This window comes from Ranitomeya imitator, unplaced genomic scaffold (genome assembly GCF_032444005.1).
Source record: "Ranitomeya imitator isolate aRanImi1 unplaced genomic scaffold, aRanImi1.pri SCAFFOLD_1258, whole genome shotgun sequence".
Lineage (NCBI taxonomy): Eukaryota > Metazoa > Chordata > Amphibia > Anura > Dendrobatidae > Ranitomeya > Ranitomeya imitator.
Window position 1 is genome coordinate 27,037 of NW_027194247.1, and position 6,000 is coordinate 33,036.

Here is a 6,000-nt window from a genome sequence, read left to right on the forward strand (position 1 = left end):
TTAATGATTGCTTACAACAGGTTTCTAAGATTTTATTATAATGTTTGACAATATATATTTTACCATATCACGATCTTTATTAAAAATGAAAACGAGAAATTTAGACACTGGACGCCGGGTCATTTTAGACTCAAACATCCTGTTTTTTTTTGGATCTGGAAATGCGCACGTACATTTGCTGCAATGAACAGACATTGACGATATAAAAAATTCTTCTGAATTCAGGGGCTGCAGGGTCATCTGTGACATCACCTTTTGTGATTCCTAGATCCTGTGTTAACAGCTGCGTACAGAGGTGTTGTCAGTCTTTGTAACCATACCTCTGATATTTAGGAGAACGGCAGGATGTTTGAGTCCAAAATGTTCCCAATGGCCAGGGTAAAAATTGAAAGATTACTCTCATTTTGTTTTGTAAGAAAGAACATGATATGAAAAAAAGAACATTGTCCAAAATGTTTCAAAAACCGTTTACATTTTTTCAATTATAATTTTTTTCTTTTGATCTTTGCAAATATTGTGTGGTTGAAAGCATAACCATATCTTAGAAAATATACTCTTTGTTATTTGGGTCATAAATGAAGATAAGATGAAAACAATTAAGATGCAATATTTTTCCGCCACACAATTGCGTGTTAACGCTTCTCTCAGTACATGGAAAGGATCGTTGTAAAGGGTAGAGGTTTGCAAGAACTAATTTACGAAGAAACAAGACAAGGAGAACGGTTTACACATGCACCATCAAACTTCCATGAGAAGCTGTCGGAAAGGGAAATCAACAAGCACCCCAGATGGGACTTGAACCCACAATCCCTGGCTTAGGAGGCCAGTGCCTTATCCATTAGGCCACTGGGGCTTGATGGAGTAGCTTAAAAATCTAGACTTTTTTTGGTTACCACAAGAGTGCAGCACTCAATTTTGATTGAGTTATCACGAACGATCTTGTAAGTTTGAACTCCAAATTGAAACAAACCGTCCGAATGCACATGCATCTTTATTTTACAAGAGAGCCAGGGCTAACTTTGTCGGGTCACTGTACGTTACTAATGCCGATGATGGAAAGTTTATTGGACTACCAGAAGCCTGAAAAACTAAATAGATAGCTTCCACATTTCCCTTTCAATTATGACACCAGATTACGGTGGGACTCAGTAGACTTGTCCAACCTGCGGCAATTTTTAAAAATACAAAAACTTAAACAACAAATATCTCGTTGAAATTTCTCTCTTAATCTTGGCGCTAGATCATGAACCGTTTCAACGACTTCAGTAGTAAAAAATACAAAACGAAGGCAAGAATAGAATGCTCCAGGTGAGGGTCGAACTCACAACCTCGGCATCACTCGACAGTTACTGCTTTATAAGTACCGCGCGCTGACCGATTGCGCCACTGGAGCCGACTGGGCACACCCCCTACGACATACATTCTATAAGAAAAAAAAAATGAAATGGGATAGTTCTTCAGAAAATTAATGATTGCTTACAACAGGTTTCTAAGATTTTATTATAATGTTTGACAATATATATTTTACCATATCACGATCTTTATTAAAAATGAAAACGAGAAATTTAGACACTGGACGCCGGGTCATTTTAGACTCAAACATCCTGTTTTTTTTTGGATCTGGAAATGCGCACGTACATTTGCTGCAATGAACAGACATTGACGATATAAAAAATTCTTCTGAATTCAGGGGCTGCAGGGTCATCTGTGACATCACCTTTTGTGATTCCTAGATCCTGTGTTAACAGCTGCGTACAGAGGTGTTGTCAGTCTTTGTAACCATACCTCTGATATTTAGGAGAACGGCAGGATGTTTGAGTCCAAAATGTTCCCAATGGCCAGGGTAAAAATTGAAAGATTACTCTCATTTTGTTTTGTAAGAAAGAACATGATATGAAAAAAAGAACATTGTCCAAAATGTTTCAAAAACCGTTTACATTTTTTCAATTATAATTTTTTTCTTTTGATCTTTGCAAATATTGTGTGGTTGAAAGCATAACCATATCTTAGAAAATATACTCTTTGTTATTTGGGTCATAAATGAAGATAAGATGAAAACAATTAAGATGCAATATTTTTCCGCCACACAATTGCGTGTTAACGCTTCTCTCAGTACATGGAAAGGATCGTTGTAAAGGGTAGAGGTTTGCAAGAACTAATTTACGAAGAAACAAGACAAGGAGAACGGTTTACACATGCACCATCAAACTTCCATGAGAAGCTGTCGGAAAGGGAAATCAACAAGCACCCCAGATGGGACTTGAACCCACAATCCCTGGCTTAGGAGGCCAGTGCCTTATCCATTAGGCCACTGGGGCTTGATGGAGTAGCTTAAAAATCTAGACTTTTTTTGGTTACCACAAGAGTGCAGCACTCAATTTTGATTGAGTTATCACGAACGATCTTGTAAGTTTGAACTCCAAATTGAAACAAACCGTCCGAATGCACATGCATCTTTATTTTACAAGAGAGCCAGGGCTAACTTTGTCGGGTCACTGTACGTTACTAATGCCGATGATGGAAAGTTTATTGGACTACCAGAAGCCTGAAAAACTAAATAGATAGCTTCCACATTTCCCTTTCAATTATGACACCAGATTACGGTGGGACTCAGTAGACTTGTCCAACCTGCGGCAATTTTTAAAAATACAAAAACTTAAACAACAAATATCTCGTTGAAATTTCTCTCTTAATCTTGGCGCTAGATCATGAACCGTTTCAACGACTTCAGTAGTAAAAAATACAAAACGAAGGCAAGAATAGAATGCTCCAGGTGAGGGTCGAACTCACAACCTCGGCATCACTCGACAGTTACTGCTTTATAAGTACCGCGCGCTGACCGATTGCGCCACTGGAGCCGACTGGGCACACCCCCTACGACATACATTCTATAAGAAAAAAAAAATGAAATGGGATAGTTCTTCAGAAAATTAATGATTGCTTACAACAGGTTTCTAAGATTTTATTATAATGTTTGACAATATATATTTTACCATATCACGATCTTTATTAAAAATGAAAACGAGAAATTTAGACACTGGACGCCGGGTCATTTTAGACTCAAACATCCTGTTTTTTTTTGGATCTGGAAATGCGCACGTACATTTGCTGCAATGAACAGACATTGACGATATAAAAAATTCTTCTGAATTCAGGGGCTGCAGGGTCATCTGTGACATCACCTTTTGTGATTCCTAGATCCTGTGTTAACAGCTGCGTACAGAGGTGTTGTCAGTCTTTGTAACCATACCTCTGATATTTAGGAGAACGGCAGGATGTTTGAGTCCAAAATGTTCCCAATGGCCAGGGTAAAAATTGAAAGATTACTCTCATTTTGTTTTGTAAGAAAGAACATGATATGAAAAAAAGAACATTGTCCAAAATGTTTCAAAAACCGTTTACATTTTTTCAATTATAATTTTTTTCTTTTGATCTTTGCAAATATTGTGTGGTTGAAAGCATAACCATATCTTAGAAAATATACTCTTTGTTATTTGGGTCATAAATGAAGATAAGATGAAAACAATTAAGATGCAATATTTTTCCGCCACACAATTGCGTGTTAACGCTTCTCTCAGTACATGGAAAGGATCGTTGTAAAGGGTAGAGGTTTGCAAGAACTAATTTACGAAGAAACAAGACAAGGAGAACGGTTTACACATGCACCATCAAACTTCCATGAGAAGCTGTCGGAAAGGGAAATCAACAAGCACCCCAGATGGGACTTGAACCCACAATCCCTGGCTTAGGAGGCCAGTGCCTTATCCATTAGGCCACTGGGGCTTGATGGAGTAGCTTAAAAATCTAGACTTTTTTTGGTTACCACAAGAGTGCAGCACTCAATTTTGATTGAGTTATCACGAACGATCTTGTAAGTTTGAACTCCAAATTGAAACAAACCGTCCGAATGCACATGCATCTTTATTTTACAAGAGAGCCAGGGCTAACTTTGTCGGGTCACTGTACGTTACTAATGCCGATGATGGAAAGTTTATTGGACTACCAGAAGCCTGAAAAACTAAATAGATAGCTTCCACATTTCCCTTTCAATTATGACACCAGATTACGGTGGGACTCAGTAGACTTGTCCAACCTGCGGCAATTTTTAAAAATACAAAAACTTAAACAACAAATATCTCGTTGAAATTTCTCTCTTAATCTTGGCGCTAGATCATGAACCGTTTCAACGACTTCAGTAGTAAAAAATACAAAACGAAGGCAAGAATAGAATGCTCCAGGTGAGGGTCGAACTCACAACCTCGGCATCACTCGACAGTTACTGCTTTATAAGTACCGCGCGCTGACCGATTGCGCCACTGGAGCCGACTGGGCACACCCCCTACGACATACATTCTATAAGAAAAAAAAAATGAAATGGGATAGTTCTTCAGAAAATTAATGATTGCTTACAACAGGTTTCTAAGATTTTATTATAATGTTTGACAATATATATTTTACCATATCACGATCTTTATTAAAAATGAAAACGAGAAATTTAGACACTGGACGCCGGGTCATTTTAGACTCAAACATCCTGTTTTTTTTTGGATCTGGAAATGCGCACGTACATTTGCTGCAATGAACAGACATTGACGATATAAAAAATTCTTCTGAATTCAGGGGCTGCAGGGTCATCTGTGACATCACCTTTTGTGATTCCTAGATCCTGTGTTAACAGCTGCGTACAGAGGTGTTGTCAGTCTTTGTAACCATACCTCTGATATTTAGGAGAACGGCAGGATGTTTGAGTCCAAAATGTTCCCAATGGCCAGGGTAAAAATTGAAAGATTACTCTCATTTTGTTTTGTAAGAAAGAACATGATATGAAAAAAAGAACATTGTCCAAAATGTTTCAAAAACCGTTTACATTTTTTCAATTATAATTTTTTTCTTTTGATCTTTGCAAATATTGTGTGGTTGAAAGCATAACCATATCTTAGAAAATATACTCTTTGTTATTTGGGTCATAAATGAAGATAAGATGAAAACAATTAAGATGCAATATTTTTCCGCCACACAATTGCGTGTTAACGCTTCTCTCAGTACATGGAAAGGATCGTTGTAAAGGGTAGAGGTTTGCAAGAACTAATTTACGAAGAAACAAGACAAGGAGAACGGTTTACACATGCACCATCAAACTTCCATGAGAAGCTGTCGGAAAGGGAAATCAACAAGCACCCCAGATGGGACTTGAACCCACAATCCCTGGCTTAGGAGGCCAGTGCCTTATCCATTAGGCCACTGGGGCTTGATGGAGTAGCTTAAAAATCTAGACTTTTTTTGGTTACCACAAGAGTGCAGCACTCAATTTTGATTGAGTTATCACGAACGATCTTGTAAGTTTGAACTCCAAATTGAAACAAACCGTCCGAATGCACATGCATCTTTATTTTACAAGAGAGCCAGGGCTAACTTTGTCGGGTCACTGTACGTTACTAATGCCGATGATGGAAAGTTTATTGGACTACCAGAAGCCTGAAAAACTAAATAGATAGCTTCCACATTTCCCTTTCAATTATGACACCAGATTACGGTGGGACTCAGTAGACTTGTCCAACCTGCGGCAATTTTTAAAAATACAAAAACTTAAACAACAAATATCTCGTTGAAATTTCTCTCTTAATCTTGGCGCTAGATCATGAACCGTTTCAACGACTTCAGTAGTAAAAAATACAAAACGAAGGCAAGAATAGAATGCTCCAGGTGAGGGTCGAACTCACAACCTCGGCATCACTCGACAGTTACTGCTTTATAAGTACCGCGCGCTGACCGATTGCGCCACTGGAGCCGACTGGGCACACCCCCTACGACATACATTCTATAAGAAAAAAAAAATGAAATGGGATAGTTCTTCAGAAAATTAATGATTGCTTACAACAGGTTTCTAAGATTTTATTATAATGTTTGACAATATATATTTTACCATATCACGATCTTTATTAAAAATGAAAACGAGAAATTTAGACACTGGACGCCGGGTCATTTTAGACTCAAACATCC

The 6,000-nt window shown here is 38.0% G+C and overlaps 8 non-coding genes across 8 annotated transcripts; all 8 read right to left on the reverse strand.

Annotated features, from left to right (window-relative positions):
* Positions 1-780: 780 nt before the first annotated feature.
* TRNAR-CCU (transfer RNA arginine (anticodon CCU)) lies at positions 781-853 on the reverse strand. Its single transcript has one exon. It is a non-coding gene; the product is annotated as a tRNA-Arg (tRNA).
* A 447-nt stretch (positions 854-1,300) lies between these two features.
* TRNAI-UAU (transfer RNA isoleucine (anticodon UAU)) lies at positions 1,301-1,393 on the reverse strand. Its single transcript is given in 2 exon segments — positions 1,301-1,336; positions 1,356-1,393. It is a non-coding gene; the product is annotated as a tRNA-Ile (tRNA).
* Positions 1,394-2,245: 852 nt separating this feature from the next.
* Positions 2,246-2,318, reverse strand: TRNAR-CCU (transfer RNA arginine (anticodon CCU)). The gene has a single exon. It is a non-coding gene; the product is annotated as a tRNA-Arg (tRNA).
* Positions 2,319-2,765: 447 nt separating this feature from the next.
* On the reverse strand, positions 2,766-2,858 carry TRNAI-UAU (transfer RNA isoleucine (anticodon UAU)). Its single transcript is given in 2 exon segments — positions 2,766-2,801; positions 2,821-2,858. It is a non-coding gene; the product is annotated as a tRNA-Ile (tRNA).
* An 852-nt stretch (positions 2,859-3,710) lies between these two features.
* On the reverse strand, positions 3,711-3,783 carry TRNAR-CCU (transfer RNA arginine (anticodon CCU)). Its single transcript has one exon. It is a non-coding gene; the product is annotated as a tRNA-Arg (tRNA).
* A 447-nt stretch (positions 3,784-4,230) lies between these two features.
* On the reverse strand, positions 4,231-4,323 carry TRNAI-UAU (transfer RNA isoleucine (anticodon UAU)). The gene is given in 2 exon segments: positions 4,231-4,266; positions 4,286-4,323. It is a non-coding gene; the product is annotated as a tRNA-Ile (tRNA).
* An 852-nt stretch (positions 4,324-5,175) lies between these two features.
* Positions 5,176-5,248, reverse strand: TRNAR-CCU (transfer RNA arginine (anticodon CCU)). Its single transcript has one exon. It is a non-coding gene; the product is annotated as a tRNA-Arg (tRNA).
* Positions 5,249-5,695: 447 nt separating this feature from the next.
* Positions 5,696-5,788, reverse strand: TRNAI-UAU (transfer RNA isoleucine (anticodon UAU)). Its single transcript is given in 2 exon segments — positions 5,696-5,731; positions 5,751-5,788. It is a non-coding gene; the product is annotated as a tRNA-Ile (tRNA).
* Positions 5,789-6,000: the final 212 nt, after the last annotated feature.